Source organism: Triticum dicoccoides, chromosome 2A (assembly GCF_002162155.2).
Source record: "Triticum dicoccoides isolate Atlit2015 ecotype Zavitan chromosome 2A, WEW_v2.0, whole genome shotgun sequence".
Classification (NCBI taxonomy): domain Eukaryota; kingdom Viridiplantae; phylum Streptophyta; class Magnoliopsida; order Poales; family Poaceae; genus Triticum; species Triticum dicoccoides.
The window spans coordinates 324,199,613-324,212,111 of NC_041382.1; the positions used below are offsets into that span (position 1 = coordinate 324,199,613).

Consider the following 12,499-nt stretch of genomic DNA (forward strand, 5'->3'; position numbering starts at 1 on the left):
ATTAAAGGCCACAATGTTGATTTTTGCAAGGAAAACTGCCTGGTAGTTTTGCATCCTGAGCTACATGAGTGTACTATCTCATATCAGTGGGTTTGAATACTTTGGTTCTGGAGTGGGTTTTTCAGTGTTTTTTTACTGTGTTGTCCTGTCGTATCCCTAACTCTTACATCATACTCCCTCCGTCCGGATTAAATGTCACGGAAATGGATAAAACTGGATGTATCTAGAATTGAAATACGCCTAGACCCATCCATTTATTTCCGGATGGAGTGAATACATGTCAATATGTCATGCCTTTCTATTCTTCAGTACATATTCCATCTCTGCTGTAGCATGTTTTATAACTGAATCACCATTCTTCTATATAAGGCATGCAAGGGGAAGACGGCTATGTTAGAATCTGAAGAGTTACAAACCAGGTCTTTGCAAAAGATCCAAACGCCAGGAGATAATAAACCAACTCCATTTTTCATAGATACTGCTCCAGCACAGAGAAACCAACTCCCACTAATAATAAGCAGATTCCAGTGGCCAAAGAACTAGTCCGCTCCAGTCCAGCAAAAGAATGTCAACTCCATTCTAAGAAGCGTGTGCGTATCCTCGCATCATGAAATTTTATAGCATTCTGATCATATTTTCTACATGTTTCTTACCCGTCTCTCTTTTAGAAAATAAGGTTAAACGATACAAGACTTCCTCCATTGGGATCGTATTCGAGGAAAATATCTTGCGGGAATTCTCTGTGCTCCAGTGCTGATGTAAGTACGTGTTGTATATCACTATATTTTTACATCAGCATGAATTTTGTTAATCGGCGTGAATGTAACCTTTATCTGATCTAAAATTAGTTGTAGCAAAATTTTAAAGGCGCCAATGTTGATTTTTGTAAGGAAAACTGCCTGATAGTTTTGCGTACTGAGCTGCATGAATGTGCTATCTCATATCACGCACATTACTGAATTGTAGTGCTTCTCTGGTTGCCCATTCATTCATTGTGTCAATGTTGCTTTCGTATTACCTTACCTGGCTGATGATAGCTGTGCCATATTGTGTTAATTTGGTGTAGGCTAGCTGCCCAAACATTCGTTGTGTCAATGTTGCTTTCCTATTATTTGACTTGGCCAATGATAGCAATGCTAGTGTGTTAATTTTGTGCAGGCTGCTGAAGATAAGAAGACAAACTCTAAAAATAGCAAGGCAACCCCATTGTTTCTTTCCAGTAAATCTAAGCTAGGTATATGGCAATAACTCATGATTAATCTGTTTGGTTCCTGTCCTAATTTATGTTATGATGCAGTGGTCAAGACACTCTCCACTATCAATAATACAAGCCTGCCAAAATCGCCATCTGAATCTGTTCAGTATCCTCTGTCTCGAATGCAACGGAATAAATGTATGTTTGTGAATCAATTAATGGCTGAAGCAATGATGGAAATGGTGGATGAATCAGAGGTGCAGAGTCGTGCGACACAGCAACAGATCAATGTTTTCAGAGACAGTGTGGCAAAGCAGCAAGAACTTGCCGACATGCTTATGGGCGTCATCTGTGCTGAGGTTGCAGATTGTGACGTTGTAGATGGTTAGGTTCTGCTCATTTATTTGCACTGGCATCAATCTTTGATTACCTAGTGGATATAATTTCCTGTAATATATTCTGGATGTGTAATGTTATTCCCTGTATGCCGTACCTTCGCTCGTCGTAATGAGCTCAAATTATCTAATTTGGCCTAAAGACATGAATGAACTTTAGTGGGCCCATTAAGTTAATGGGCCGTTACTAGGCCGAAAGTTAATGGTCGGCCCTCTTACCTCCCGGGTCGTTAACAGGCCGACATTGAAGCGGGTAATAGGTGGGCCCAATTTATTTCATGGCCCGTTAACAGTCCGTTACTAAGTTTGGGCTACATATGGCCCAACTATACTATAGGCCTTTAGCAGGCCGAAAGAGACAGCGGGCTTGTATTGGACCATGAAGAGCATGTGCCTCTAAGAGTCCGAAAGCCAGGTCGTATTGTAAACGGCCCAACTGTGTTGTGGGCCTTTAGCAGGCCGAAAGAGAATCCGGGCTGGTATTGGACCATGAAGGGCATGGGCCGTTAAGAGGCCAAAACTAAGGTCCGACTACAAATGGCCCAACTCATTTATGGTCCGTTAACAGGCCGAAAGGCACACAGGGCCGGGAATTGGCCCAACACTTAAATGGGTCGCTAAAAGACCAAAACTCAGGTCAGACTACAATTGGCCCAACTGATTTATGGGCCGTCAACGGGCTGAAAGTGATACCGGGCCAGAAATTGGCCCAACACTTAAATGGGCCGCTAAAAGGCCGAAACTCGGGTCCGACTACAAATGGCCCATCAGATTTATGGGCCGTCAACAGGCTAAAAGACACACCGGGCCGGAAATTAGCCCCACATTTAAATGGGTCGCTAAAAGGCCGAAAGATGTACATCCTGAAAATTGGCCCATTCATTAAATGTGCCGTTAACAGGCCGAAATCTCATCGGGCCGATATTGAGCCCAAATATATAGCGGGCTGTTAACGGGCTCGAACTGATGATGGGCTGCAATGGTGTCAAATCTTTAACGGGCCGAATTGGCACATCTCATATGGGCCGTGGGCTTAAATGGACCTGACACAAGTAGGCCTTATATGGGCCGGCTTGCTAATTTTTACTGGGCCGGCCTTTTTGACCGGAATGGGCCACTGTTGGGTCGTGCCATGTGTCGACCTATCATAGGCGCCTCCTGTCCAATGAGTGGATGACATCTGTCCCAACGATGAGCCGACACGTGTTTCCTCTAGCCAATGATGATTTTACACGTGGAAAATCCCCATTGGTCGGGGCTGTTAATGGGTTATCGGATCCAAAACCCGACCCGATAGCTTAACAGCATTCCGTTACGGTGGATGCCACGTGTCGGTCACCCTTGACGAAAGCACTTCTGTGACGTGCGATTTATCGTCATGGAAGTGGACACTTCCGTGATGATAATTTTGGTAATGTCATGGAACACTTCTACGACAGCACATGTATGACTATCTTGATTCTGTCATAAGTTTGTCATGGATGTACATGCATGACAAAAAACATGACCTACTATGACAAACACGTATCATCACGAAAGTGTATTTTTTTGTAGTGATGAGACATATCCCCTAAACCAATGGAAACAATATCCTTATTGCAGTCTATCTTAGCATTAACAATATTCAAGAAGGGTCTACCAAATATATTGGGACAAAAGTCATCTTGTGGGGAATCAAGAACAAAAAAATCAGCAGGATATTTAACTTTCCCACACAAGACTTCAATATCTCTAACAATCCCAACTGGTGAAATAGTATCTTCATTGGCAAGCTTAATTGTAACATCTATCTCTTCTATCTTAGCAGGCGCAATATCATGCATAATCTCTTTGTATAAGGAATGAGGTATTGCGCTTGCACTAGCACCCATATCACATAAGCCACGATAACAATGATCTCCTATTTTAACAAAAATAACAGGCATGCCTACAACATGTTTATGTTTATTTTTAGTATCAGGTCTAGCAATTCTAGCAGATTCATTGCAGAAGTAAATAACATGCCCATCAATATTATCGGCCAAGAGATCTTTAACCATAGCAACACTAGGTTCAACTTTAATTTGCTTAGGGGGTTTAGGTGTCTTAATATTACTTTTGTTAACCACAGTTGAAGTTTTAGCATGATCCTTTATTCTAGCAAGGAAAGGTGGTTTCTCTATATAAGCAGTAGGAACAACATGATCATTATAAGTAATAGTCTTTTTTTCAACTTTAATAGGTGCAACTACTTTTACTTCAATGGGAGGATTATATTTAAACCACTTCTCCTTAGGGAGATCAACATGAGTAGCAAATGATTCACAGAAAGAAGCTACCATCTCAGAGTCAAGTCCATATTTAGTGCTAAATTCACGGAAAGCATCGGTATCCATAAAAGACTTAACACAATCAAACTTAGGTGTTATACCTGACTCCTTGTATTCTTCGAGGTCCCAATATTCAGAGTTGCGTTTAATTCTTTCCAATAAATCCCATTTGAATTCAATAATCTTCATTATAAAAGATCTAGTACAAGAAGTATCGAGCATGGACCGATTACTGAGAGAAAGCCGAGCATAATTTTTTTGAATAATCATTTATTTTGAGAGCTCATGATTGGGGCATGAATATAACATTGACTTAAGCCTCCCCCAAACTTGAGTGATGCTTTCTCCTTCGCGAGGCCAATATATATATATATATATATATATATATATATATATATATATATATATATATATATATATATATATATAGGGAATGGATTCCGTATCAACACTAGCTGCGGTCAATGCTATCCGCACCTTTCGTTTGCATCAAGATTAGCACCTTCGGGAGGATAAGGTTCTGATTTTATGAATTATTGGTGTGCTCATCGACCAAAGGGAAAGCCATGTGCTCTACTTTACAAGGGCTTGGACGAAAATGGAAGCCTAGGCTCTGCAAGGTCAGATTTATTAAAGGGTTGTTTGCAGCTATTTTTCGTCATAGGGGCTGCCGCATGGAACATTTTGGGCAAAGCTATTGTAAAGGCTTTGTTTGCTTGCTATGCTCAAAGGGTTCCATCTTTTTTTAGCAAAGTGACATGCCATCATCCGTCTGCAAAGTAAAGGTTCGGAACTTTTGAATGATGAAGATGAAAAGAATCGTATGTCATACCTAGAGCTAAGTACTCTCTGAACGTTGCAATAACTTCTCTCTGATCTCTGAACATGTAAGGGGCTGCAATTCAAGCACCGAGCCAACCCTTGAAGCTAGCAGTACCAAGTCATTTGCAATAAATAATTGTGCCAAACATAGAGCCAAGTAGTAAACTTGACACAGCTCAAACAGATTACAAGAACCTCGCCCTATGTTCTTCAGGGTAGGTTCTGAATTTGAATCAGAATAAAACTCACCGAAGTTTGCCCTCAGACTTATGAAGGTACGCCATTTCATTAACTTGGAATTGAGATCAAATTGCGTGTTTTGCTGACAACTGAATTTTTTGAGCAGCCCATTCGCCAAGTCACTTTTATTGCCGTGACTATCGGGAGTTCAGGACACTTGGCATGGTAGAATCATCTGTAATCAGCATGAAGCTGGTTTCTCTTTCCACGGAGTTCAGTTGACTCGCTGTCGCTAGTAAGCTACTACTCCATGGGCTCTTACTACTTCGTGGTCTCTGATGAAAATTGTGTGTACACTTAGGTCCCAACGACCGCAGCACAGCCGGCTGCGGCCGGTACTGGCATCGCAATGCGATGCATGGCTCGTAAACAAATTCTTCGGGCACATGAGCAATCTCATAAACAAATGGTTTCAGGCCATTATATAAGCATGCAAGGTTCAAGCCATTTAGTCACCCATGTGCAGCGGCGAAGCAAAATATGCATGATTGGATCAGCATGAGCTGGTTCTTGTTCAACACATTCTACCAAGTATGCATGTTACAAATGGAACTAGGGGAGTATAGAGGTGTTTCTTTAACCAGAACTCCAGAAGCATATGTGCTAGCTCACGCATGCAAGAATGACGACCAATTATTTCCAGCTGCTGTTCAAGAAAACAAGATTATAAAGTTGTATTGAATAACAACATGCAAAATTAGTACTTAGAGTCCGGCGTTGTCGATCAAGGCATCAACACGGCCGACCCACCAGCAGTGACATCGAGCTTGACGGCCACCGCCTGGCCACCTAGGGACATTCGCAGATGTGATTGACCTCGCCGCAGAAGGAGCAGAGACGATCGGTGTGGCGCACTACGGCAATGTCCTGGCAGCCCGCACGTGTGGGCGAGACAGAACTTGCTGCCGATGCCGAAGAAGACGCCCGTCACCGGAACCAACTGCCAATGAAGCCTGCTCTGCCATTGCCCGTGTGTCTCTGAGCTTTTATTTGTGTCGGCAGATCACCGTTGCCTAAGGCGAGCGCATGGGATGAATTTGGATGGTAGTCGACGGCCCACTTGAAGCCTTTTGTTTGCTAGCTTGCTCGTGTGAAGCTCTTTCTATTTTCTTATTAAATTAACTGGTTCACATGGCTTTTTTACTTTCTTAACTGGTTCAAGCCATTCACGGGCTGCAGGTCACTGCAAAGGCTTTGACTATGCAAACCCCGGCCAGCCCGTCATAAGATTCCACCTCAAATTTGGGCACGCGTGCGGTGATTTTTCAAGGGTGTCGTCAGATTTTGTTGTCCGGTAGCAACGATGTCTCCTGCGCATCAGTTTTTCTGGTGAGTGTCCAGAACAGTTTACCTGTTTTAGAAATCCATCTCTGGTGCCCGCAAATGCCATTGAAGAAGCTCATGGCCTAACTATCTTCAAGTAATGATGGACTGGATATGATTCCACTTTAACATGACACAGTTTTCCTTTTGATCTCTGAGATTATACAACATATATTTTTTATTTTTTTAGGTTCTCTTATAATTATCTGTCTACTTACAGATATTAGATATTCATCTCGCTGAAGGTTCGACTCCTGGTTTAAGTTTTTTTAACCAAGAACAATACTTCCCCCGTTTCTAAATATAAGTGTTTTTAAATATTTCAATATGAACTACATACAAAGCAAAATGAGTAAATTTATACTTTAAAATATATCTATATACATCCGTATGTAGTCTACATTGAAGTTTTTAAAAAGACTTATATTTAACAATGAAAGTAGTAAAACAAATCATTCTACAGTATTTTCAGTTATATAAATGAATCCAAATTATGTACATCATAAAGAAGAAAAAAGAGAAGTCCAACAAATCAATCAGCTACTGTTTTGGGGAATAAGGACATATCCAACGTCGACCCCCAAACCACCCGCATTGCGTCCGGACAACGAAAGTCATCCAACGCATGCCTATATTGGTTCGCAAGACGATCCAAACGTGTTTTCTCCCGCAAACCGAAGACCAACCGAGGGGCTTTGCGGGAATCCAGACCACTGCCATGCCTGCTTTTGACCGCCCTGTCCCACACAAACCTCCTCCTCGCTTGCCTGGGCGTGTTCCCGCACAGCGCCAGCTGCCCGCATTAATGCCGCTATAGAACGCGCCGCTCCACATTGAAGACCGCTCAGGGCAGACGTGACCTCTCGCTGCCTCCGCTATTGAAGCAGCGCACCAGCTAAGGGCGCCACCCGCGAGGCATCTCCGTTGTCTGCGCATGTTCAATGCTGGAGACGCGTTACTAGACGGGTTCGGACGGATATCTACCACGCCTATTGAATGCCCCGTCCGTATGTTGGCATTAAGCAGGCTCGCCGGCCGAGAAACCTACTCTGGCGTCGCGCATTGACGCACCCGGAAGCCTGACCTCACCGGAATCCGCTATTCAAAGGCGGCCACACCCGGGTAACTCCACGCCACAACACGAGCTGTGCGGTCTTTATGAGCACGATGCATCATTCGCACCTTGCTACTACAGCTGACCTGCAAATCCTACCTGGATGTGGTGATCCCGCTCTAAATGTTTGTTGAGGGAAGGTTGCTCCTTTGGCCGGGTAGCGGATTTCTTCCGAGGTGAGGAGATCTTGCACTAAATGTGTTGTGGGAGGAGGTGAGACCTCTGTGCCAGTGGAGGATATCCTCGTTCAAGCACTGATATTCAAGATCTTGGGGGTGCTTGGAGTGCTAAACCTTGCAAAATTAAGCCAAGCCCTATGTTCATGGTGGTTGTGGTTTGAGTGGGGGGCGCCTTCGCTTTTGCAGCTGGGCTTGGGAAACCCGTGCGATGAGGCAGCCAAGGATTTCTTCTATGCCTCACCATTTGCAATAGGCTCGCGCTTCTTTCTGGGAGTCCCTGTGGGTCCATGGTCGAAAGCCGAAAGACATTGCCCCGCTCATTTTCGAGGCCTCCAAGAGGAAAATTTGGAAGGTCAAGGGGGCCTTACAGGAGGGCACTTGTATTAGCAAGATTGATTTGACGACGGCCTTCACTACTGACCATCTTTGTCAATTGTTTGTGTCATGGGTTGCCCTTTGAGAGGTGCACCTCTCTAAGGACGTGGAGGATAGCATCTTGTGGTCAGATAAAAAGAGTGCACACACACGATTGTGCAAGGTTTGGGCAATGAAAAATAAAGGTTCTCGTGTTAATATACTAAGCGGAAGAAAGAGATAGATAGTTAGAGAGGGATGAGATAAAAGGTGCCCGGTCAAATAAAAGGAGTGCACACACATGACCATGCTAGGTTTGGGCAATGAAAAATAAAGGTTCCCGTGTCAATATACTAAGAGGAAGAGATAGATAGATAGATAAATAGATAGAGAGAGAGATGGATGGGTAAAAGGTGCCCGGTCAAATAAAAAGAGTGCACACACACGATTGTGCAAGGTTTGGACAATGAAAAATAAAGGTTCTTCCCGTGTCTATATACTAAGAGGAAGAGATAGATAGAGAGGGATGGGATGGGATAAAGGTGCACAGTCAAATAAAAAGAGTGCACGCACACGATTGTGCAAGGTTTGGCCAATGAAAAATAAAGGTTCCCATGTCAATATACTAAAAGGAAGAGATAGATAGATAAATAGATAGATAGGGATGGGATAAAAGGTGCTCAGTCAAATAAAAAGAGTGCACACATACGATTGCGGAAGGTTTGGAAAATTAAAAATAAAGGTTCACATGCACTCTTTGGGAAAACTAACCCGCCTATCTCTAGAGCAACACACACATACGCAAAGGGGAGAGAGAGAGAGAGAGAGAGAGAGAGAGAGAGAGAGAGGAGGGAGGGAGAGATGGGACAGAACAAGGTTAGGACTACATGATTGCCGGGACTGATAATAGACCATCAAATGGAGCTACCTAATAAAGATGATGCCCAGAGGTTGGGACCATTGATGATTTTTACCACCTCAATTGTTGGTGCCTAGATTACATTATAATCCATGTATCCCTAGGAGAAGAAGACACAAATACACACAAACAATCACATGAGAGAGAGAGATTGAGGATGAGAGTATATGGATTGTCAGGAGTGATGGCGGACCTTGAAAAGGAGCGGCTCGACCATGGTGGTATCCCGATGGGTATAATGTTCATGGTAGAAGGTGTTTGGTCCCATAAAAAAGAGTGCACACATACGATTGTGCAATGTTCGTGTGTAGTGCAAAATGAAGGTTCCTGTATCATTATAATGATACGACGATACAAGACCACCGTGAGGCGTGTGAACTGCATGTTTCAATTTCAATTTTTCATTCTTTATTGTTGTTTCCTCTTAAGTGAGCTTACCATGTCAAGTGTTAACACCTAGGAACACACAAAAACGGTGCTGACCTTCAACATGGAGCAGGCAGCGACGGCGTTCACCGTTGCCTAGTCCGACGAGATGGCCGAGCAGCAGGCCATCCTGGAGTTCATCCAGGATGAGGACCATGTGGAGGCCAACCTGGCGTTCCTCCAGCGGGAGCAGGTGGAGACCGACGCGCTCTTCGCCGAGCTCGACGCGGAGATAGAGGCGGAGGAAGCCGGAGCTGAGCAATCGACGTTCCTTCTCATTCCTCCTCCCCGTGAAAAAGGAGCATGAGGCCATGGCCGCCGACGAGAAGACCGACATAAAATGGGCGCGGGACGACTACGTCCGGCAGGAGATGGAGCACCAGTGTCGCGCCTTCGAGAAGATCGCCGCCCGACGTCGCGGCCGCGAGAAGGGCAGCATCGTCATCCTCAACGACAGCGACGAGGAGGCGCCCGGACCGTCCAACCCCGTCAGCCACGGCGGCCCAGGGCAGGGGTGCAGCAAGGACGGCGGCGGCGTGCAGGGCGACGGCGGCGATGACTACACCAACTTCTATAGGTTCCTCGGCATGTAGAAGGCTCAAGGCGCCGTCTTGTTGTTTTAGTTTATTTTTAAATTATGTTTTCAGTTTGGTCAAATATCAATGAAAACGCCTGAATTTCCTCCAAATTTGTGTGGTTTTGTACAAAGTTTTGCCGGATTTTGGCCGACTTTGGTTTTCAAATAGCGGCGTCTGGGGCCAGCTTGGGGCGGCGGTTAGGAACCCGACCGCCCCATGGTGATTTTATCGCCGGTTGGCCCCCAGGCAGTGCTATTTCAAGTCCCTGGGTGGCGAAGGCTGAAGATGCTTTAAGTCCTTGGGATCGTGTCACTAAGAGCATCTCCAATAGATGGTCCAAATTTTGGCGGTCCAAAACCAGAGTTGTAAAATATGGACCGCCAAATGTTGCGTTTTGGAGCTTCGAAAAATGCTCAACTCCAACAGATGGTCCAAATCGGAGATGTAAAAGAGCTTCTCCAACAGATGGTCCAAAACAAGATGTAAAAAACCGGCTAGCAGCCGCGCGAACACCTTGTACGTGCGGTAGAAGAAGATGGCCGCCGGTTGGATTGGCTGCCGCGGATGACTGCGGTCGGCTTTAGACGGCAGCGGTGATGAGAGCTAGCTCGGCGGGCGGCGAAGAGGAGTTCGGCGACCGACGGGGAGGAGGTCGTGCGGGCTAGGTGCGGCAGTCGTGCAGCCGGCTACAGGGCCGTGGAGAGGCCCGCGGCCGACGGGGAGAAGGCCGGCGGAGGCCTATAGGGCCAGCCGGACCGCCGGAGGCGCTGAATCCCCACCACGGCTGCCTCCCGATTCGGCGGCGCCCGGGCGGCTGCAAGACGGTTTCCGGCGAGGGAGGCGACGGGGGCGAGGGCGGCGGCGGGGATTCGGGGCGGTGGCGGGGATTCGGGGCGGTGGCGGCGGGGATGTGGGCGGTGGCGGCGACGATTTCCCGCCAACTGGTGTTCGAGCAGACGGACGGGAGCGACTATGAAATGAAATGAAGGGCGGTTGGGCGTTGGCGGGTGGTCGCTGAATTTGAAGCAATTGTATCTCGCGATGCAAATTTGCACCACAAGGTGTTGTATTTTACATCATCGGGAGGCAGCGGTCCAATTCTTTTTATGTATGGACCGTTTATTGGAGCAGCGTTTTTTGTTTCAGACGGTTCAAAAGTTAGGTATTTTTACATTTAGACCGTCTATTGGATATGCTCTAAGGATGGATCTGGTAGCTGTGCTGTCCCACATTAATGCAGAGAGGCGACTAGGTAGCGTCGTAGCGGTGACACTAGATAAACCGGTGGGCGCTCTATACATTAGCTAGCAAAATGGATACAAACTAGAAATTCACATATACTACTATACATTGTATAGACTATCTGGGAGTCGCCCCACAAAAAGTTTGCAGATTGATTAGTCAGAACCTGCTGAGCTCTAAATACTCGCACATCATTTTATCTCTCAAAAAATTCTTCATCTTATACCCGAAAGTGCAGATCCATGAACATAGCTCAGCAATTCTATAAATACCCAAAGGTTCTATCTATTTTTACAAATTTCTCACCCAAAACAAGGCCCTTTGATAATTCCGGAACAAGTAGTACTTCATTCAGGAACAAGAAATACTAGATCATGTACAGACTTCACAAAAAAGTGTGAGATGCATAACAAAAACTACTCGTGGCTATAAAAAAAAAATACGCTGACAGTGAGCCTGTGGTGATTGCGGACTGCCCTTTGGTGCCTTAAGGTCTAACTGTAGCACCACATGCACGCCATGGATCCTTGAGGAGTGGGTAGGCTGCCGAGATCCCAAACTCTATGGGCCATGGCCATGGTTAGAGAAGAAGGGATGTAGGGCCGGCGTGACTCCTAAATCTGGGAAATAAGGTGTTGCCTCAAGCATGTCTTGTTGCGTTGAAGCTCCTGCATCAGAAATCAAATGAAGAACTGGCATCACAATTTCAGCACACACACCACACAGTCAGCAAGCACACCGGCCGGAGCAGACACCCACAACACCCACATACACACGGCCAACCATACACGACATGCGAACGCACAACACAGGAAAAAAGAAGGCCACAACCATGGTTTGAATGCCCATTTGAAAGATTCCATAGTTTCTTTGCCGAGAACGACACAACCAAAAACACAATAAATCCATTATGTCACTTAAGCAACTAAGCAATGCATGCATCAATATTCAATACACATAGCCAACAGAAAACATCAATTCTACATGCTCATACCATGTCACTAATTACCATGCTCTTACCTTACATCGGCCTACAGGGATCCAATTTTCAGCAAGATCTGCAACAACATATAACAAGGGTTAGGAAAGTTTGCAAAAAAATAACAAGGACCGATAAATACCTAAGGAATTGCTTCCCGCAGGCAGTGGAGGTGGGACGTGAGAGCACGGAGGGACGCCGGGAAGAGGAGCAGGAATGGCGGCGGACGGCTCGGGTAAGGCCATGGCGGCCACGGGCAGAGAAGTGACAGTAGGGGAGGAGGAGGAGGATGGCCGGAGAGGGGAGCTGCCACAGGGGAGGAGGAGGATGGCCTGCTTGGCGGACAGATCTGCCGGAGTACGAGAGGAGGAGCACAGCCCGCGTGGTGCTCTCCTGCTCGCACGGGTATGGGGATGGCTGTTGA

The 12,499-nt window shown here is 45.8% G+C and overlaps 1 long non-coding RNA gene across 1 annotated transcript; it reads right to left on the minus strand.

Annotated features, from left to right (window-relative positions):
• Nucleotides 1-11,332: 11,332 nt before the first annotated feature.
• Nucleotides 11,333-12,493, minus strand: LOC119354489. Its single transcript, XR_005170981.1, has 2 exons — nt 12,117-12,493; nt 11,333-11,764 (listed from the first exon to the last, which is right to left on the minus strand). It is a non-coding gene; the product is annotated as an uncharacterized LOC119354489 (long non-coding RNA).
• Between the last annotated feature and the right edge of the window lie 6 nt (nt 12,494-12,499).